This window comes from Nothoprocta perdicaria, unplaced genomic scaffold (genome assembly GCF_003342845.1).
Source record: "Nothoprocta perdicaria isolate Ctin4 unplaced genomic scaffold, notPer1 scaffold_12, whole genome shotgun sequence".
Classification (NCBI taxonomy): Eukaryota; Metazoa; Chordata; class Aves; order Tinamiformes; family Tinamidae; genus Nothoprocta; species Nothoprocta perdicaria.
Genome location: NW_020454316.1, coordinates 6,275,262 through 6,298,254, shown reverse-complemented (window position 1 = coordinate 6,298,254; position 22,993 = coordinate 6,275,262). Strand labels below are relative to the sequence as shown.

Sequence of the window (22,993 nt, the reverse complement as noted above, 5' to 3'; positions counted from 1 at the left end):
CTTCTGAARCCTCAATATTTGTACATAGAACAACTTCTGCTTTCAAGATCAGTTAGTTATATGCATTCAGTTTCTTAATATTTTTATCATAACTTTACTAGTATATTGTTCATTTTAATTCCAGACTAAATTCAGCCATCCCACAACGTTTCGTATGGTCTTCCATATCCTGTGTTAGTGTTTCCTTTTCCCTGTTACTGAGTATTTCATATATATCTGAGATCTACTTTCTGTAGAAAATACTTTTAAAAGCATTTTTAAGCTGTATTAAAATTATTAATGGCAAAAAAACCAAATGACTGCTCTGAKTTTTCTAAGAAACCCAATTTGTTGATGTATTATCAAAAAAGACAGTTACTTTTAAACTTTTCTTTTAGTCATTTTGGCAGTGTGCAGTATGAAGTTATGTGACTTAAGAGAAAATTGGTTGATGCTCATTTTTGGGGGGAAAAAAATATCTATTGTGTTCATATAGAGCCTGGCTGAGCCCCAGGGGAGCAAGCAGAAAATAGCTGGGCTGTAACGAGGAAGTGTGCAGCTGATTTGAATTAGTATAGCTCAGTAGACTTCAGTGAAGCTGCACCAACTTACAGGAGCTGAATATTTTTTCAGGGCAGTGTTGTTATTCTTGTTTATTTAAACACCAGCTGTGCTTAATATTGAGAAGAACTGGAAAATATTGTTTTCCAGCCCATGGCCCTATCCTCATTGGGTTTCCTTGCGTTTACATTAATCAAACTGAGATAGGAACCTGGCTGAGTATATACAAAAGACTGAGAGGCATATCTTGCTTTTGCCTTATTGCTTTGAGCCACTTGGTAGGATCAAAGCTAGTAGAAAGCTGAGCTAGTCAGACGAATGGGGATTTCTTGATGGAAGGCTCTCCTGGGAGGACACAGACCAGGACAGGGGTTTGTTTGATTTGAGGGGTACCCAAAAACATTTGGCTTGAGTGTTTGTCTGCCCAGGTGATCACAAAGCACCAGGCCAACCAGAGGGGCTGGCACATCGGGCATCCCTAAAGCTCTCCATTGGTGCACTAGGGTGAGAGGGTAGAACTTGGCCATGGCTCTTCTGCTTGTAGAGGGTCATCTTGGCCAGAATGAAACATTCAGTCCTGTGAGCTACATTTTTTTCTTGAAAAGTCAGAGTTGTGTTTTCATTCTGAGGAGTAGTTTTGTATGCAAGCCTTCTCAAGCGTCAAGATGAGAATATTCTCTAAGGTGTATTACTACCGCTTCATGTACATGGTTTTGCAATTCATTAAACTCTTCTCTCCTGCATGAAAATGTTAGTTCATATAAAAATCTGTAATGTAAGTCTATGAAATGACACATATAACCATGATGGAGTACCCTTCTATTAGTTACGTTCCAGTTACTATGCCATTTGTGAACTTAAWGAGTGTTACAGAACAAAGCGTGCCCCTTTAGTGTCATGGAAAGAGACTTAGGATGTCCTGGATTATAAGCATTGCTATTTTATTATAATATTCCTACAAGTACTTCCAGTACCGATATAGGTGTTTGGGTTTTTTTTCTGTTTTTACTTCTGTTTTTAATTGTAAGAGCTGTATGATTCTGTAGTTGCTCTCAGTCAAAACATCTGTCTTCATATTAAATAGTAGTAGTTAAGATAACCATATTATGAAATGCAAAGATAAAATAATCACTCCTTTAATGCAGTGTTATGAAATTTCCTGTATGGAGAAAGGCAGATTTACACTTCCCTTATCTTATGTGGGCGTAAGAGATAATGCGAGTATAAATCTCTGTAGGATAATAAAACCTATAATGTATAATGTAGAATCTCTTCTCGAGATTAATATTGCGTAATGCCATACATTGGGCTGCTTTTTTTTTTTRGATCATGAGAATAATCGTTGGTTAGGGTTTGCATATCAGTCAAAATAAGCAACTGCCCATATATATATACCATATTCTAATTACAATCTGTGGAAAGCGAGAAAATTGGTAGGGTTATTATTTTGTAGGAATTAAATTGTTTCATGCTAATTTTAATGTACATGGTTAAAGCTTACTTTTTTTCCCCTTGGTTGTCAGAGATTTTAATAGCTACATTTTGATATTGTTTTGAGTTTAGGGATTGATGCCTTCTAGAAATATGCTACACTGTGAAGGAAGAATTTGAAGCACAAGAAAAAAGTATGTAAAGGAGGAGGATTTGACAGTAGCAATGCAGGCACAGGTAACCAATATTCAAAAAAAATCCAATAATTTTTGTAACACCCTTTTTATTACTGAACTTATTTCCAGATGTTGTCACTTCTTGTTCCAGTGGCTGTAGTGTTAATGAGCGCGCTTTGGAGCTGACCATCACAAGCCTCTAGCGCCCTTGGGTTCCCGCTCTGTCACAGCTGCAGGGAGGCCACAGCAGCTGCTGCTGGGCTGCTCATCTGCAGCTCTGCCTTGGTTGTCCTACCAGCCGAGGGATGTGGGGATAATTTGGCATTATCTCCATATATATATATATATACATATAAAACTATATATTATATATACACATATACCTCCATATACTTCAGTTTACTCCAGTACGAATGGGTGCAGCAGTACAAAGCTGCTTAGAAAATCCCATTTCACCACAGGCGAAATAATAAGATTTATAAGTTGCTGTTCGATACCTTTGTTGCTAGGAGTTAAGTGTTCAGTATATTTGATTTAATAAACGAAACCTCAACGAGGTTTTGTCTGCCTTGAAATATCGCTTTTCCATGCTTGTGAACACCCTCCAACAAGYGGTTCTTGTGGTCATTTCTTCTCTTTAAGCTTTGTATTGCTTGCTGTCCTTCCTCATCTTTTTTAATGCTCTGTTATTGGATTGGATCCTTTTTAGAGCATGGCAATGGTTTCTCTTTGAGGTTAGGCTTTCATGGTTAGTCTGTCACCTACCCTGCAATACATCTTTTACTTCTGGTTTGAAGATCATTTCATTTGCAAGGAAAGCATTTAAGAATCTCCTCTTCTTTGTTTTTTATGTGCCTGTTCTATATCTATTTAAACTACGAAAATTAAAGAAATGCCTGAGTATTTCTTGAGTATTTTCTGAAATTTAAAGATCTTAAGAACTGATATGACTGTGAAGTGTGCTGTGGTTCTCTCTTCCATCCTTTTTTATCTTTTTTTTTCCCCTGTAAATTTAAAATATTTATTTTCAGAACTTAGTGGGAGTATCTCTTCAATATCCTTCAACAGAAATGGGTGTGTGAAACATGTTGCAAAGCCTCAGTGATTCCAGCGTTTGGAATCTACATTTTGCTTGATCCAGGAAAGCATTTGTCAAAATCTATYGTTTCTTCAGGCTTTTCCGAGCACAGTCTGGCCTTACTGACATCGTCCTGCCCTGTTCGCTCTACCTTGTGCCAGCTTTATGCATCGAGGATGATGATAATGTCATTCTTTCGGAAATTGGTTATTAAATCAAACTTTATAATCAGATTGCAGAGAAAAGAAAGGAACTGAAACATTTATTCCTTTTTCCATTTTAAGGTGAAACTGTCAAAYTTGGGCAATGCTACTTAGGAAAGCTCTTTGTGTACTATGTAGAAAATAGTCATGCTTTGGCTTTGATTCTGAGAAACAGAGAGAGTAAAAAAAAATGGAGTGAAATGGAACCAGGTAGAAGCAATGTGCCGGAGAAAATGCCTTGAAAATACCTGACACATTSTGTTTGCCATGTTATTGCAAAGACAAATGTTTGTTCCTTGTAAGTGAGCTTGTGGTATAAATCATTCCTGGCAGAGCTCYGTTAACGGGATTAAAAAAAGTGGAGACTCCATCAGAACCAAACAAATCCCTTTAGTCTCTTCCTAAAACGCTAAAAGATGAGAATRCTGTGAGCTGCCTTCTGACTGCTACCCCTGTGCAGTGTATCCTGTGTCCCGGAAAGAGAACTGACCTGTTTTGCAGCCATTTTCCAAATATGTTCCACAATAYGGAATATTACCAGAAGGATTCTTCCAGCCCACGATCTCCAGGGTTTCACAGTGCTCTTTTTCTCCCAATTCTTCAGTCCATCTGTTTTACAACTGCAAACTGCAGTAGCTCAGTCTGTGAATTTACAAATCTTTCTTTCTTTCTACTTGTTCTGTATCTGAGTAAGAAAACAGCTGCATGTGCTTTTTTTTCAGACCAGTACAAATGCCARATTTTATTGATTGATAATCTCAAAACTGAATATTAATGATAGTTCTACTTGGGTTTTATGTTATACTTTATGTGACAAAATAATGTATAAAAATCATCTAGGGCAAGTTTAATGAATTAACTTTATTATTTTTGTTTATTTTTGTGCTTCTCTTTGATTAAAAATGTTTTATTTTTGTGCTACAGGAAGGCACACTGCACCAAGGCCAACAGAGATATACACAGTAGTGATATATAAGCTCTATTTATCCATTGAATACAGTGAAATAACTGACATTGACTTGGTTGCTGCAAGTTTCTATTGCTACAGGTGTGTATTTTTTGAGGAAAATAGCTAAATTGTATTTATATAAGTGTTAATAATGTTAGTACTGTGTCCAGGATGAGCACTGAGTGTCACTGATCAGGCTCACTGCAGTATTGTCTTAAATCAAATGTGAGATATTCGACAAACCCATAGTTGTTTACCTTTTTTCTACTATTCTCCTGATATGCAAGTTAGAATTACAAAAACATTACAAAAAGAACTCCAAATTACAAATCTGTCAATAATAGCAGCAGCAGCATTATGATTGATGTAAYATATTACAGGATTACATAGGGGAGACTCAACACAAATCATTTTTTGTAGCGCTGCTTATTACTCATAGATTTTATAACCAGTGAATTTAGAATGATGACAGTCTAATATGTTCCCCAATAAAAAAACACAGATGATAAATTTTAGCTAGTGGTTCAGCAAGTGCATTGGGACTTGGGTTCAGATATTCAYTGTTGATGATTCTTTAAGTCCTTGTAGGGGTTAGAGATTATAATGATTAATTTCAGTACTGTAAGCCTGATATTTGGCTGTTTTGAAAAACATCAGTCACGTCCAGTTTACCAAGCGATCTGAGTTGCTCTTAGTGTCATGACCTGTCTTTGCTCTTTTCCAGTCTATGCATGCTTGCTATACGTTCTTGCAAAATATATCAACTATACGTTATTGCAAAATATGTCAACTTCATAGTAAAAAAAATATATTATACTGCTGGCTGAGTAGTGCAATCCTCTTGATAGCCTTTCTCCAGCAGTAATTGATAATTATTTATTAAGAAATCTAGTAACAAGGAACTATTTTTGGATTTGATACTGCTATATAATGATTGGGTGTTGCGATATTGCGCTCCAGGATCAGAAATTTGGGTGCTATTGAGTTAAAAACTTTAAACATGTTCAAATATATGCTTTTAACAGTTGTAGTCATTTTTGGTAGGACTATTTGCTCTGACAAGACTTATTTTTCCTCAAACCTGTTGATTACTAGAAAGTATATTTAGTCCTTGAAGAATAAGTAGTAATCCTTAATCAGATTTTGCCTGACTCTCATGATTTTGCCTGAAATCAATATTGAGGGCGATAACTCATAGCAGTGTATGTCACATGATTTACTTTTGAAACATTGACATTCTTCTACTTGTATAGATTTTTTCCAAGATAAATTTTCCATAGAATAAATCTGTCTTCTGAAATTCGATAAATGGGTTTAAAAAAAAAAAAGTTCTGAGACGCATCTAACTAGGGCATTGTCCCTTCCTGAAGGCATTCTGCAGTGACAGTGGGCAATCCCCAGATGGGATTTGGCATTACAAGTATGAAAAGGGAGCATCTCCCATGTTCTTAGTGTTTTAGCATAACGTATTCCAGGTAACTTCTAACAGCTCCACAGTCAGCTGGCCAGATGCTGCCGCCTCCTACCCTTGGGATGCTGACCCTGGCTAGATACTGGCATTAATCATTCAGCATCTATCAACATACTTAAATCCATTGGAATGTGATCAGACACCTTCCATTTATACAAAGGATGTCCAGAATATTCAGTTCTTTCTTTGTCTTCATCATTCCTGACCTAGAGACTAGAGAACCAGATTCAATGCCAAAGTTGATTTTTTTTTGAATTTATTTGTCAGTGAAAGAAGGCTATCTGTATGCACACATACATCAATGACTATGTCAAAGCAAAGCAACGTTCTTTCAAATTGGATTTTCATCTTGATCATTAAGAAAAGGTTACAGAATAGGAAAAAAGTTTCAGAAGTGTTTTTTATATTTAAGTTTTTTAGTATTCCCTGTACACCCATGTTCTGTGTTGTAATCAAGAACAGGGTAGAACTGTAGGTGGAACTAAACTGGCATCCAATTTTGTGCCAATGCAAGTAAGAGTTATAAAACATTTTAAACCAGAAATAAGAGATACCTGTTGTTTTCCTGACCTCATAACATATGCTCATAAGAGCATAACATAATTTGATAGTTCCTGGTCCAGCAAAAAGTCCTGTGATATTAATAATGATTTGAACTTAATTTCCAGTTTGAAAGATAAGTGTTCCAGCAAGTGCTTGATATGGAACTGAGAGAAATACTTTCATTTTTGTCACCGTTAGTTCTCACAGCCCTGTGATTTTTTTTTTTTTAATCCCTGTGGTCTTCTATGCAGCTATGAAACCTTCAAGGATGATCCTGCTTAGCTTGTGAGATCATAAATCTTGCTCTGAGTGGTATCAATGATCTGACCCTCTGGTTCTGCAGCTAGCACTTAGAAGGAATTTGGAGAGAAGTCATGTCTATTCCAATTTTTTCTTTAAAAACAGTATTTTATTATGTATTAATGAAGTAAATGCTAAAAATGCATGTGAAGTATTTCCGAGGGCTCTCTTGGGTCCCTAGACGCACAATCCAGTGCTTCGTTTGGTGTGAGGGAGCTGCCAGCTGAGGCCAAAGGCTCCTCCCTGGTCTCTGCGGCAGCCGCTTCGCCCACGGCAGGAGCCGAGYGGCTGGGCTGGGGCTGAGGGCAGCTTGGGACCCCCTTTGCACTGACAGGTCCCTGTTGGGTGGATTATGTACGTGGAGCTGGCTGTGCCCTGACTGCGCTTACCTCTGCGCTGTGCCCCCGCAGAACTGCTGGGAACCTCTTTGTTCAGTCTAGTTAAGTGAATATTTTCTGCACTGTGCCTGTTCGCTGTTACAGGTTGCTCCTTTTTGCAACTTGCCTGCTGGTCACGGGGTGATGCCAAAGGAATCTGGGATCAGGGATGCTTCTCCTCAGGCTCTTTACTGCCTGCGTCAGTGTGGGAGTGACAGCCCTGCAGAAAGAGACTCCTGCTCAGCACCCTGAGCCCTTCCCACCAGGGTGAGTGACAGCTCCGGCCCAAGAATGGATCTTGTTTGCAGGTTTAAAAAGCCAACTGTGCAATGCTGTGTTTAGAGGCAAGGGCTTTTCCTCCATTGGTTGTATGGTAGGTGTTTTGGAGCCTAATGAAGCCAGGCAGCGTTATTTCTGTGTAAGAAATTTTGCCTTTCTCCTTCCTAAGGAAGGATTTCAGTTACATTTTTAAGTTAGTCCCTGATGCCCAGTGTAGATTTTGCTTTCCAGCTAAGTATAAYTTGGTATTTTGCCAGGAGCATAGATATCTGTAAAGTACAGGCTCTGACTTTTCTAAGAGATGCTCTGGGGCCTTGTCTCAGATTCTGGGAAACTTGATTATTTGTCCTTTTTTCTTTTTTCTTTCTTTTTTCTTTTTTTTTTCCCTGCCTGAAGGCCAAGAAATATTTTTGAGGTRTGTCAAAACTGGAACATGACAAGACCATTACTTTTTTCCCATTTATTCAATAGTAATCAGTAAACAAATACTTTTCATACCCACTCAATGYGTTTTGTAAATGTATTTTGTTTTTGTGGAGGCAGATTGCTGTCAAGTTAGGAGCTGCAACACGATTAGGAGAATCTTTTAATTAATCTTTATTCACAGGAATTTGATCACACAGATTTTGCTGAAGCTGGCATTGCAAGTTGGCTCTGACAGTGCATTAGTTCTCAGGTATTTGCTTTGTTCCTGCAGCTGATCCTAATGGGCACATGGTTTGGCCGTGCGTAAGCATAGCCAGTGGCAAAAAGCCTTAGACTTCTGTTCAGGAATTTATGTGAATAATAGTTTAATGACTGCTCTTCCACTTTCATCTGTGAATCCTGGATCTTTTCTGCACAGTAGAAAAAAAAATGACTATATAGGACAGGAGGAGGCTGCCTTTTGCTTCCGTAGCCTGGAAACTGCTTTTCCTTGGATGGTGCAGAGGAGGTTTGTGGGTTTTCTGGCCAACGGGGAAATTGAATCAGAGTCTCCTACTGCTTGGGTGAGTTTTCTGATTTCCAGGCAATTATCAAAACAAATATAACAAAATAAACTGCTGTCATAAAAGAAAAACTCCCTATGCATATATTATCCATATCATAAACTATGCTGACATTAGACCCCTCAGCAGTATAGATTTTGGAACGGGATTGGAACAGGAGAGTTGAGTTGCTCAGGATGGGCAATTCGAGCTGGGCACAGAGAAGTATTCAGAGACCTTGAATGTCAAAGTGAACTGTCTGTAGAACAGAAGTTCCTTGTTCATTAGAAAACAACTGTGCCAAGACTGGTGATTTAGATATGGAAATTTTGCACAAATCTTACTTGAGGTATCTTTGTTTTATATATGCTCAGAGGATGTTTTTAGCAACTTGCAGATTTTTTCCAAATGTTTGAGAGACAAAAGATCAATTTACTTGTTATAAAAACTATTTTCATACCAACTCTTTATTTTTAGACTTTCCAGTACCAGTAGCAAGGGCCACAGGAGAATACAGCTTTTTGCAACATGGCTTTTTAATTTGAAGAGTAGCAGTTTATATGACATGTGCTTTTCAGCAACAGTTATCTCCTTGAGAAATAGTCTAATGATTCTAGATAATATATTAAAACATTATTGTCTGTGCATTTGAGTATATCTGTAATTGCAATGCCTATATTTAAATACTGTTTCTGGAAAAATATATATATGTAATACAAATTTTTAGGCAGATTTCAAAGCAGCCACATGATTTTCTGCGAGCTTGACAACTTCTTCAACTCCTTGTACTACTGACCGAGTCAGAACAGAGCTCTGAACAGTCACTTGCCATGTGTTTCACAGTCYAAAAAACCCAGGCAGGCTTTTGTGTGGAAAAACAATGCTCTGTGTGTTGAACTAGCAGTTAAATGGGTGGATATTATTTTTTCTGCTGTAGAATGCTTTACATTATTCATGACACTAATCTRCCTTGGCAAGCTTACAGGTATGGCATTTAACCTCAGGTATGTAACCAGATCCAGAGCCACAAGTTAGTCTGACATAGCCTCTACCAGCCCCATCTACGCATCTCTTAATAAGCCACTCACATTTCTGTCACCTAATCACTAGAGAGGGAGTATGGGAATGGCTGGCTTGAGTATAATCAAATTTGAAGTTCACYGGAGAAAAAAATTTGTACGTGACTCTTGCCTTGCTAATTCATCTTCATTCCAAATGGCAAACATGTTGGTAGATGTGAATGAAAAGCCTGCAGAGTGTAAATAATAAATGCTTATTCCAGCTGCATGAAGAGCTTTACGTTTTTGAAACGACGCCAGTAGTTTTGCTTTAAAATTGATTGCATAGTTACATTGCACTATGCTCTATACTAGGTCTTTATCTGTGTTCATAACTGTTTGTTTTATATAATTGCTAGCATAAAACATCATATGCTGCAAATTAAACACAAATGGAATGAATATTCAGGGAATTATGAGCAATTTGTAATATTCTGTGTGAGCTCAGTGCAGATGTTGAGGAATTTCTGTGCTCTTTACAAGCAATACATGTGTTTTTTCAAACTGTCCAAATTATGAGGATATATAGGTGCTTTAATACTAGGGTAATTCTTGTATTTTTACAATATCTGAGTTGCCTTTGATTAAATATTATATTTCCACCAGTGTCAATAGCAAATGGAAGCAAAATGCAAGTCCCTGTGCCCCCTTCCTTTTTCTTCTCCACCATTTCTAACTKTAACTTAACTGAAGATGTGCTGTGGGCTAAGTTTTCTGTCGATGGACTCTTCTGTTTTCCAGGCCCTTAGTGACCTCCAGTTTGGCTTCTTTAATGGATAAGGGGCATGTCAGTATATGCCAGCACGAGATAAATGAGCTGACCTTTGTAACTTCCTCTGAAAAGTGCAGTATAAATCTTTGTAAGGTACCAGTTATCACTCAATAGCCCAACACTTTTCTGATAGCAACAAAAGCAATTCCTATCAGAAAATTGCAAAGTGAAGATCTCAGGAACAGCGATTGGGTTGGCTTTGACAACTGTTAAACTGTTTTTCCTTTGTGTGGACCTGAGTTGGTCACCTGCACAAGTAATTCATTATTAGCAGTACATAATACTGAATAAACATACAGTGCATTTGGATAAGATTTTAGGTGGAATAGCCAATTTGCATGCTTTTTTTTAACAGTTACAGTTGAGAACTGGAAACTAGTATTTGCTGTCTGTTTGTCAGCATCCTGTTGAGATCTAGTTTAAAGCAATGCGTATTAAACCAATGTTAAGTTTCTACACTGAAAGATTTATGCTGTTTATTCTTTGCACGAAGTGAAAAGAGGTAAAAGAAAAATGCTATGTGTTGGTGAATACTTTGTGAGATTGATCAAGTAACCAAATCATAGCCAGCTATGGCGTTTGCAGTTTTCTTTTTAAAGTGAATCAATCTAGTGCTAAACCTCGGTCTACTGTTTCTTTCCTGATTTGTCTCTGCTCTAGAACAGATGAAATTCCAGTCAGAGACTGTCGCCTTCATTTCCTGAATGCGTGGTCATATAATATGACTCAGTTTAAAATAATGTCTGCAGATAGAAATTTGATAATTGTGCATGAAAGATTATTGTCCCACTGCAGTCAATGGATATTTGAGCCATTTATATCACTAGGAGTGTGATCAAGGCAAAAGTGCAAGAAGTTTTGTGATAAAGGCAAGGCCTCAGTGACAAGTGGAGAATGGTAGTTGTCAGGATGTATTTGGCATGTGATTGTATGGGGAATTCAGAACAGATTCAACTTCAAATTTGATTACATTTTTCCTCTCCTCCTCTTCACCCTACTCCCCCTGCCATGTAAAACCTTTCTTCTCTCTTACATATAGGGAAATCTCATGAGAAATGAGTTATACCTAGACTGCAGAATAAGGTGTTTAGCTGCTGTTTTGCTGAATTTGCTGCTCTCTGGACATGTATTGCCTCAGGCTGCTCATTCTCAGCTCACCAAGGCATTGCAGCTCTCACAATTTCTTACACTTCTTTTGAGGCAAATGTGTTTGATCTCTGCTTTGTGCAGTGCAGTGTTCTGGTCCTGTTTCATCATCATGAGTTAAATCCTCTTCAGACTCCTTCACAGCCTCCGAGAGCCTCGACGCAGCACAGCTCTGGCAGCTGAGCTGTACTGTGCCCCAGAAGCGCCCCGCTCCTTCCGCACAGAAGCTTTTGGGTTTCCAGCATGGGCAGGTCTGGAGAATTAGACATCTCCTGACCTGAATCTGAAAAAGGCTGAGGAGTAAATGCGGGAGTTACTGGAACCAAGTGGCAGTTGTGGAGTAAAAGCACACAGTCAACAGACAGAAAATGAAAGAGCAGTTGCTGAGTCTGAGAACTCATTTAGGATTTGGCTTTACAATAGGAGCAAATCGAAACGGATGCCCATAATCTCCTGCACTTGTGGTGCTGAGAGCGATGAATGAACCGCGGCTGCTGCTGCTGTGAGGAGCCGTCCTGGGTTACGGCAGCGTTCGGCCAGCCTGGCTTTGATTTTGTTACAGGTATCACTTGTTAGTTCGTAGACAGGAACAGACTAGGAACAAAGACAGGTGCTTTGGCAGCTAATTGATCTCCTGCATTTGATATGATAATTACTTCTTTCATAAAATGCTAATATCTGTACAATGAAAAAAATGCCTTTTAAATGCGACCATGATACCTCAGAGGCTATCTGGAACTGAAAATAAGACTTCTAAATCTGTATTTACATAAGTACAATATACACATCAGGAAACGCTTATAGTGGTGGGAATTTGGCTTAGCAATGGAGATGTTAAGCCTGCGAATATTTCTTTATGCAAGAATTTCCCTGAATGATTCCATGTAATTTTGTTGGTTTCTTAGAAAAGCTGTAACGCCTTTTCTGTGGCGAGAACTCGCTACTTTAGTGAGGATTAGATACTGTTTAGTTGTACAGTGGCTGTACAGGACATGTAACAAGATGTCCTGTACAGCCCTATAGGCCCATTAGGGACTATACTACTCTGTTTAGCACTCATATTTCAGAGGTTGCAATTGCAATCTTTTTGCCTCTGTTGTATGGATGCTGTTTCTTTGTGAGGCCGGTGATCTGGACATCACTGTTTTTATCCTGTCTGATGATATGATATTTGGAAAATGAAGAAGTAATAGAAGTGTAGTTGAGCTGCCTCCAAGTTCTCCTTCTGGATGGCATGTGCCACTCTATATAAAACTAGCTTTCCAGATAACTGATTTTTTTCTCACTTTCTGTGAGTTCCTACCATTTGACCATTCAAAACTAAGAATTACTTAACTATTTGCTGATGTGCTTGTATGCTAGGTTGTTCAGTCCCAAATTTTCTATCCTTTCCCTTTTTTTGAATTCTTTTCACAGTCTGGATACTTAGAGTTTGATTACACTCGATCATTAGTGTTCACTAATTTCATGTAAAATTATAATGATACACATTCTTTACTCTAAAAGGCAGGCACCATCAAGGAAGTTTTTATATATATTGTCTTTTGACTTTCCTTGCCAATTTAGAGATTTTCAAAAATACTTTTACTAAATACCTAGTATTTAGTATTTTTGAAAGTTGTCAAAGAGTCTGTGAAAGCACCCCTTAARCTAGGGTTCTTAAGGACATGGGTTTGATTCTTGAACCAAACCAAGGAATCCTTGATATATCTTATTCATGGCCCTTTCCTGCTAGTTCAGGTGCACTAACCCTACAGCAATTGACTTGAGACTTAATAATAGATTATGGATGCAACATAAAGCACTAAATTCTATTATGCTTGCAGATTATTCAAATATAGCATATGCAGAAGTTACACAGAATTACCCCATAACAGGAGGCATGTTCAGACTGTTCAGGTTATGAAACACAGCTTTAAAGAAGGGAGATAATTTAAACCTTATAGTGACTTAGAATTGTATTATCTTCCCTACCATGAAATTTGACCTGCACCGGCAATTTCACATGCACCTGAGTTGTCTTTAAAACAGACGTGGACAGCAGGATTTATGAGTAGGACGAGTTCACGGAAAATGTCTCAGAGTATCTGTAAGCCAAACAGTGTTCTCCATAAGAGACGGTATTCCCATGGGAGGCTTGGTTTTATTGGTGAATGCTCAGGAAAAAAAGAAAAGGCAAGTAGAGCATGAATTACTGATAAGAATTGTGTTAAGAACAGTTGACCAAAGAAAAAAAAGACATAAAGGCATTTCAGTTAAACATGAAAAACTTGTAAAGAAAGTTAACATGGAAAGAATAAACTTGCTTAAAATTATAACTACTTGTTTTCAAACATGCCCTTTTGCAATTACTGCAGATATTCATTCAGTTACATCAGGAAGCTCAAATCAAGATGCTGTTTCCAAAGTATTAGTTGCACAAACAACACACATGTGGACGTTGTATTAATGGCACTCAGTGGATTAATTAGAGGCAACCACTGCAGTACAGTCAGTGCTTTGACAGTTCAGTAATGCACCTAGGGTATATTGGCTTGTATTCTGTGGCATACAAGCTACTCTGCTTTTCTTAGGATGTGTGTTTAAGTTCATTCAATATTTCTTTTTAGAAGATTTGAATACTTCTGAATGAATAACAATGAGAAAATAAGCTATGTTGTGCAACAGTGTCTCTTACTAAAAGATCTGAGCTGTGATTTCAGCTTAGGAACCTAGGTTTTTGAGTGGCCCTTAAACTCAGTAGCTCTGYCCTGCAGGGTGGTAACTTAAAGCACTGTCACTCAGGGACTCAGGCACGTGTGAACGTTCATTGACTTTGGGCAAGTGCAATTTCGAGTAGATGCACCCCCAATCTTCATGCTCTTCCTTAGGTACCATAGACCACACTAGGTCTATCACCACCACACTAGGCACTATGCAGGGTTTGGGGTTGAACTGAAAAGGTATCTCCAGAATAACAAGAATTTACAAGAACAGTGTTGAAGTGGGAACCTACTCTGGCTAAGATTCTGAATTAGGAGCTGTGATATTTTTTCTGTTACTAAAATAGATTAGCTTTGCCTCCTGTCTTTAGCAGCCCCAATGAATGGTACTCTAGATAAATATTCTTGAATGTAACAGTAACTTCTTAATTGGTTCTCATTGAAATAATCTYCTTGTCATAATCTGAAACCTTCTGGTTGCTGGATTTTTATTTATTTATTTTGTATTAAGTTGAATTGTACGCTATGTACATTTAGTATAAGGATCAAGCTATTCTGGAGCTCTGCAGTCAGAAATGATGAACTCTTACAAATCCTGRCCTTACTGCAGTTGAATTGAATGTAGAAAAAATCTAAGGAGTCATGAAATTCATTGATGGGAGCTCCCTCTGTCTGTCTTACTCCACAGTAGTGTTTGTACTTGCTGTCCTTTCACTGTTTTTATCTTTGTAACTCCTAAACATCAAGAGCTGGTGAAGTAGTATCTCATCTATCTAGAAAAGCATAAAAATGAACAGTTGCTAATAACTAATTCTGTACCTGAACTGTCTTTCTGAGTAAGAAAAAAATATTATGACTTATAACAAGAATTCTTTAATTATCAGGAGAGATGTTTAGTTTTCCCAGCAATTAGTTASATCACTGTTGCATTAGCTCTATCCTCTAACTTGGAAAAGAGGAACAGGCTTGGGGACTGAACCCCGTGTAGCGTATTATAAACCACAATTCTGATTTGTAGTACAGGGACAAGCAARTCAGGCAAAATTTCAAGGACATTGCCTTTCAGTTAGGGGCTTTCATTCATAAACAATTGCTTATGTCAGTAAGATTGGACAATATTGTAAAAAGTAAAGCAAGGATGTGAATTTTTTTGCACCCTCCTTGTATTAAGGGAAAGACTCCAAAATCACTTCCAGGTTTCAAGAATATTGCTTCTCTCTTCACAGCATGTGGGTGCCACATGGAACTAGCACATCTGTAACGCGGGGCATGCAGCTGTGGCAGCCACCTTTGACTTTGTAGCTCCAACTGCTAACTCTCTGGTGCCACTGCTGGGTCGGGTGAGCTCTTTGGCAACACAACCTCGGACCAGGATTGGAACTTCCACTCCTGGAGCCGTAGATCTGCCTCAACAGCTTGGAGAACAAGCTCTCTTCCCAGGTAAGCCAACAGAAAAGAAATCCTTTGTCTTAGGGACTGCTGTATCTTTACTGCTGTGTATTGCTGTATTTGCCATCGACCTAGGCTAAAAAGGCATCACACACGYGTGTATTCACCCATTTGTATATGTATGTATGTATCAGCTTCAAGCTGTAACCTTTGGAAGATATCTGTTTGCATTCATTTYACAAGCAGGAAGAAAAAGTGATTCAGTCTCCTCTTCAGAATTTTAAAAACCTATGAAATCATACTGAAATCATATCAAAGAGGGTCAGTATGTGTTTAAAGCTTCACAGTATTAGTGAAATAAATAGATGAATARCACTCTTAGCATTGAACAGATTAATTGGAKGTATAGACATCTCATTAATACAAGATTTTTTAGGTAAGTGTTGTGTTTTATCTGTATTCATCATTGCTATCAATGCTCCAGATAGTTTAATGAGAGCTTACACTTTGATGCTTTAATCCTCAGTTGTTTTTAATCATGTCATTTAGAAAGGCTATAGCTTAGTAAGAACTGCTGTGAAAGTGATCTTTAGTTAAACCTGTGAAGTGTGAAAATCATCTGTCAAAACAGATGTACAAGATGACTACTGTTAATATCTCCCTGGCCTTTAATCCTATTTTTCCGGTTTGTGTAGGCACTGACAGTTAAGTTTCAATCAAATGTAGACGGGTAGGATTTTTTTCCTGCCCTACAGAAAGATAGTGAACTGATGAGTGATTTTTTTCACACTCTTCTCAAACTCATTTAGGCCTTTGTCCAGACTGGCTGAGGCACAGTAAGGATTTAGAAYGTGCTTTCGTGGTCCAGGGTATTTTTCATGGGCTGAAGAACATGCATTTATTGACAAAATATGTTTYATTTCATTTGAAAATGAAATTTTATAAATGAAATGCAAAGATATTAATTTCATAATACACATAATATTGCCAACCCATTTAAATACAAAATATTGAGAATTTTTACATTGCATTGCTGATATTTTGGTATATGTTTCCTAATGAATATGTATTAATCTGCAAAGAAACATATTTAGTCTGTTGCATCACTTTATGCTGGCATACCATGTGAAAGATAACTGAACAAGTTAATTGAATATAAAAATGCTGGTGAATTTAGATTGCATATAAGAATACATGGGGTAATACCATCATATAGGCTGATTATTTGTATTGAATATATACGTCTCTGAAAATATGTTTGCAGTTTGGTCAGAGTTAATACAATCTGTTTTTGACAAATACAGTCTACCAATATATAAAGTACAGACTTTCTTTGTATGGACAAACACCTGTTAGCAAAAATAACCTTACCAGAGCCAGTGGATGAAATAGTGRCCCTATTCAGATCATAGATTGCAGTAAAGCCAAATTCTGTGCATTCTAGCTGCCAGTGTAAATAACCACAAAATCTGTAGCCTGACTCCAGGTATTTTGTCAGACTCATGAAATAAAACTCGTTGCAGAGTCCTCAGCTGGAAGTTGAGAAAATCTGTATTTTGTCATTTTCTTGTGTCAGTTGTCTTGCAGGAGGCACATTCTTGGCTCTTGTAAAAGTTCACAGAGAGCAACTTCCTTCTTCCTTCTTTTTTTTTCTTCTTTCTGAAGCCTACAGAGACTCCACAGAAACCCTCTGTGGATCATTACTTTGTCACGCTCATTAGAACTTGAGATGAAACCTATTGAGGAGACTTAACATCATCTCAGAGTGCCAGATGCTTTAGCATTTCAAAATGCCATATGGGTCAAGTCATAATAGCATCTCTAATTGTCAGCCACAGAAATAGTAAAAGTAGTGAAAAGAGGAGGGAAATCCCTGTAGATAGAACTCAAGGTTATCACTCCATTTTAAAAAAAAAATGGAAAATAACTACATGAAAGCCTGAGCTTCTTCTATAGTAATGTTCTCTAATRGAAAGGCACAGAAAGTTGTTCTGCCTTTTGTCCTGGATTTTTAATCTCTCATGTATTCTTTTTTTTTTAATCTCTTCACAAGATGGGTTGCCTACTATTCTGTGAATTCTAGCTCTAAACCCAAGGATGGATTTCCTGGAATAACTTCAAAAATAAATTCTGTTAAATGCGTATTTGTGAGTGCGTGCGTGCATCTGATACACACGTGTCGTGATATAAACTATATGACTACATAAGCATCTATCTGTAGTCTATGTGACTCTGTATAGAGAAAGAAAACAATGCTTATGTCATAGGTGACCCATCTGTTCAAAGAATGAAATTTCTTTGCCAGTAACAGGGAAACTGTTCAATTGCTGCTGAACTTGAGGATTATTTCTCAAGATCTTCAAGGGGATAGCATGAGCTTGTTGACCAGAGAAGCCCACAAGAGCAGGCCGAATCTTTTGACTGTAATAATTATCCCCAAGACAGTTTTTAGAGATGTAACCAGAGGTAATTTATCCTGCTTCTGTACTAGGCACTGAGGCACCTTCAACTAAGTTTAATAACCACWTGTCACAGCTACTGCACTGCAAGCTGTAATCCATGCAGAAAATGGTGCTAAAGGAGTTAGYGGACAGGAGATAATCTCAGCACTTGTTAAGGAAAGAAGCACAATGTTAGGTCTTCACACAGTGGCAAGGTATTTCGCAAAGAAAAATCTAAGTGGACCTAAGTGGAATAAGAACTTTGAAAGAAATCTTGCGTAATAAACAGTTCTGAATATGTAAAAGCATTTGGTGCATTACAGTATATTATGTATTTCTGCAGAATTTAAAATATATTAGCATGTATTTTGGGTAACTCTTGGCAAATTCTGTGTTTTATACTGCACTTGGAGCTGAGGAAGAGTCTTTCTATTTCAGGGGAATTCGGTTTAGTAAGAATTAAGTAGTAAAGGCCAGCAAAGGTCTCAGGATTTGTTTTCCATGCAGCTAACCTACTTCACTTCTCAGATGTATTTCTAAGCTTGGCATTTTGGGCTAAAATGTCTGTAGAGTATCAGGAAGATAATAAGGTCCTGCAGTGGCTGACCCACTGTTTCTTTGGTTGGTGTGACTGTGGACAGACAACCTGTGATCTGGGCAAAGGCTCTTATTTCTTTCTTCAGTCACCAGCAGGCTGTGGGCACTCCAGAGGCARCAAGATCTCCTGCGTATCTGATGGTCTTTGAAAGTTCCTGTAGKGATTCTTTTTGACAAAGTTAGTCTTTAGCTTGATTATCTCTACCGTAAGTCCYGTTTCCCTTCCGCTAGAAGGAAGATCATCCTAATTAATGATTCTCAGAAAAGTAATATATCATTCTGGTCATCTAGAAAGAGGCTGAATCTATTAAGATCAATGGCAAAAATCCTGTTGACTTAAAAGGGAATATGTTTCATTTGTGCTCTTCCACGAACAGCCTGGGACATGCAATTAATAAGGGAATGTATCTCTTAACTGTTGGTTTCTTGTAATTTCTTCTTCTAGTATTCTATCTGTATTTTATTTCTACTTCAAGATAGCATAAGTTTCTTAAAAGATATTTTAAATTTTTGARTTCAGTTTTGTGGCAGGTCTCTAATCAGTAGCTAGGAAACCTTTATGCAGTCAGAAGTAGATATTAAAGATAAAGCAAAGATTTTACAGATCTGATTACCTTGGCAAGTATATTAAGGATAGTGAAGTGAGTTCATAATTTCAGGTAAATAATTCTACAGTTTTGCTAGAGTTGGTATACAAATTGGTCTTTTTTTGACAGCATGATGCATTCTCTAGGGATTACTTAAATTATGCAGAGTTCAAAGGACAGATTTTTGTTAATTATTTTCTTGAGATTTCTGCCTGTAACCTAAAGAATGTTACAATAAATGTACAGTAGTAATATAGACTTCTGTTTTACTTTCAAAAACTTTCAAAGAAACAGATTGTTTTAATATAAGCAATGTGCCTGTTTTTATTTTTTTAACTTTGACTATTCTAGAGAGAGAGAGAGATGATCATATTTTTCAAAGAGTCTATTCCCCATTCAGGCACTGAAATGAAGAAGTCATTTCAAAGTCGTTGGCATTCTGCAGCAATTATTGTTACATTGAACACCCCCGAAGTCCTGGCCACTTGTCAGAAATTCATGATTCAGTTTAGTGAAAAAAACTTTTTTTTTCCTTCTGTAAGCTTCTATGCCATTTAAGTCTGTGAATCTCCTTTACTTACTTTGGATAACTGAGTATTAAAATTCAGTATCAGCTTTTTCATCCATAGATTTTGACTTCTGAAAATGGAGAAGTTGGTATTTCCCAATAATTATGTTCATATTTTTCATTTTCTTTTTTAAAGTTTTTAATGTTTTTTATTTTTTTTTAACTCTGGAAGTTATAAATGGTAGTCCAAATATGATTCTGTTTTAAGAGCACAGACTAAATAAACACCACTCTGGTGCTAATGAGCATCAAGTGAGACTAAGTCCCATGGTGATGCACAGACATACAGAAATAGACATACAGAAATTCCTGCCTTGTGAGAGTTTATAATCTGAGTCGGGGTAGCAAAACATAAGAAATATKCTCACTTCACAGAGATATGAGGCCTAGAAAAATTAAATTAAAAWTTTTTTTCAAAAGCCTCTTGGTCCAGCCTGTATGATGTATTTAGGTATGTACTGACAGTTAGGCATGTTTGAAAATTCCAGTAGGCGTTACATGGTAAACTTTGATTAACTTATTATAAGACCTGAGTTTCTAAGTCACCTCTAAAAATTATCTAAACCTAAATCTATAGGTGGAGATTAAGTTGAGCTTAAAGCCTTGAAGATATTTAGGCCAGTATTTTCTTTGAAATTCTGGACAATGATGAGTGGAATAAACCCCAGATATCCAGAGRTGAAGATGCCAATATTTCATTGCAGGTCAGCTGTACAGTCTCTTATAAGCATCAACCACACTTCCCAATTGAGGCACGTTTTCCTAAGTAACGTAGAGGCTTATGGAAGATTCTTGCAGGGATTTGACCAGTATTATAAGTAGAAATGTGTCAGAAGAATTTTATGTCAAATCTCCTGAATTCAAGACCAGTATTCTAAACACAAAAAAATCTATTATTGAGAGTCCAACGGCATTTTAAATATTAAAGTACCAGTATTAGATATTACAGTTGTGCATCAAAGATGAAGAARGATAGCAGCTAGCATGCAAATGCCGTATCCAAAGAGAATAAAGCCCTTTTGAAGGCAGGAGAAACTGTCAAAGTTAAATTAAAAATTAAAAATCCATTTTGTGGGCTGCAGAGATGCTAGGCTGCCTGACATCCACAGCATCGAGAAGTTTAAAAAACCTCTCAAATGCAATAGTGAGTTATCTGTCTCACTGTGCTTTGCCCTCTGCCCCATCAACTTTCAAGCCATTGTGAAGCTTTGGCTGCAAAATATTCATCAGTCAGAAGCAGAAAACATTATCACTGTCATGGCTGGTGTTGAAATCTTTTTTTGGGAACACCTCTGAGTTGTAAATGGGATTTAAAATCTGGAACAGAGTTTATCTTTAGGTTCAGTGAAGTTATTTTGGAAGCRTTCTATCACAGTTCTTATCAAACAGTATGGAATGAAGCTACATAAAAGCAGTGGTCTACTTTTGCTCTACAGTAGGGTAAGAGGCCTTAAGGATAAGCAAAACTATCACAAATGACCATTTATGATGACTTTATGATGACTTTTCATATTTCTTCACATGACGTTATCACAAGAAATAGCATTTAATGTGCCATAGGATKAATCTAATTTTATATGTAGAGGAAAAAAGAAGTAAATTGGATATGTAATTTCTTGTAATGTGGCCTGGGAAGATACTGAGTTAATGGGTGAGATGTTCTCAGTTTACTTGCATAGTTCTCCTCATTGCAGCATGCAAAAGGTTGTCAAAATTATTTAAGCAACGATATCYTGTTGGTTTCAATGGGAGTTAGCTGTTGAAGTAGAAATTAAGTCTTAGGTTCTATATTTGAATGGCTACTACTTCTTCATTCAACCAGAAAGCAGTGTAGTCTCAGGAGACCTGGTTCCAGAAAATAAAAGGTGTTCAGACAGAATGTGGAGCTTCTGGCTCTTTGCTGAACTCGGTCCCCTGTTCTCTCCCCTTGAATAAGCAACACCAGCCACATCTCTCTCTTGCGTGACTTAGCAGGGGCTCCAGTCAACTTTGGCTAATTAGCCGTTTGAAAGGCTAATAGGACTTTGAAACGGGGCTTTGCTGGAGGGACTGAACAAATAAACTGTGTGGGCATCATGAAGCAAGTAGATTTAACCATCTCAGGGGCACACTTCTTGAAACCTGTAACAAAGCAATTCGTATTTTGAATTAAAAATAAAAAAACTCTCCAATTACATTTCAGCATTTATTTTTAGTCTTTATTACTAATTTAATTGCATAATAGTAATAATAATTTGTATTGTGCTAAAGTGTCTTTAATTTCATGAAATTCTAGTCAAAGGTTTTAGAATCCTACGAGCAGCCTCTGCTGATGCATAAAGAAATTGTTTCTTTATTCTTCCAGTAGAGGCTACAGTATTAACTTCACTGTGCATCCATTAGGAGATTTTCCAAGGAATGTTCACTGATGTTTGTACAGCACTTGGAAAAACGCCTAAATCTTCATTGATTATAAATGCTAAATAATTGTGGTCAGTGTTTTTTTTTTTTGTTTAGTCTTTTTTTGTTTGTTTTGAAAGACTGGATACCGTAAATAAGATGGCTAAAACTATAGTGGCCATATGGTTGCAAGTTTTTTTTTCTAATTTTAWGAAGACTTTGTGAAATGTTCCTGTCCCTTTCCTTTCCACCATCCAATCAAGATATTGCTGTGTAATTCGAACCATGTCTGTTTTCTTGTGTCATCTTTCAGGTCCAACAGCTCGTCCTCGGGCCCCACCACCCTGTGATTATCGCCTTTCCTCTGCTCATTAGATGTCCTGGGGAGYCCAAACTGGGCACAGTGACAAGGAAGCYGTTGACGGCTACTGAGAGCCGCGGAGGCCACTGAGAGGGTCATGCCTGGAGCATCTGCCTGCAAGCTGAGGCCGAGGGACCCGGGCTCATTTCCCCTGGAGCGGGGACGGTTCCCAGGCACTGCAACGCGGACACTTGGGACCCAGGAGAGGTTTTCAAGGAGCTCAGCTGGTCTCTCTGCTGTGGTGCTTGGTGCATGAGGAGGGACAGGAGGCACCAGCTAAAGCGTGAGCAGCTGAGGCTGAACGCAGGGAAAGCCTTTCCCCCGTGAGGACACGCAAGCAGTGGAACAGGCTGTCCCGAGCGGCTCTGCCCCCTCCRTCCTTGGAGGGTTTCAGGACCCGAGTGCAGAAAGCCCCGAGCACCCCGGCCTGACRTCCAGGGGACCCTGCTTGGGGCAGCAGGTTGGCCCGGAGCCCCGCTGCGTTTCAAGTCATCCTGGGCTCTCCACCGTCAGCCTTCCCCTCAGCCCTGGGACGCACCCCGGTGCGCGGAGCCCAGCGCGGCCCGGCGGGGGCTCCGGCTGCGCCGGGCGCTCCGCGCGCCACAGGCGCCGGTTCCGCGGGTCCAGCCCGGGGCCCCTCCCGCCCCAGCTCAGCCCGGGGGGCCGCGCGGCGTCAGC

At 38.3% G+C, this 22,993-nt stretch overlaps 1 long non-coding RNA gene across 1 annotated transcript; it reads left to right on the top strand.

Moving 5' to 3' along the window:
* The first annotated feature begins 7,289 nt into the window (after positions 1-7,289).
* Positions 7,290-22,435, top strand: LOC112960057. The gene is made up of 3 exons (XR_003251706.1): positions 7,290-7,335; positions 15,220-15,433; positions 22,268-22,435. It is a non-coding gene; the product is annotated as an uncharacterized LOC112960057 (long non-coding RNA).
* Positions 22,436-22,993: the final 558 nt, after the last annotated feature.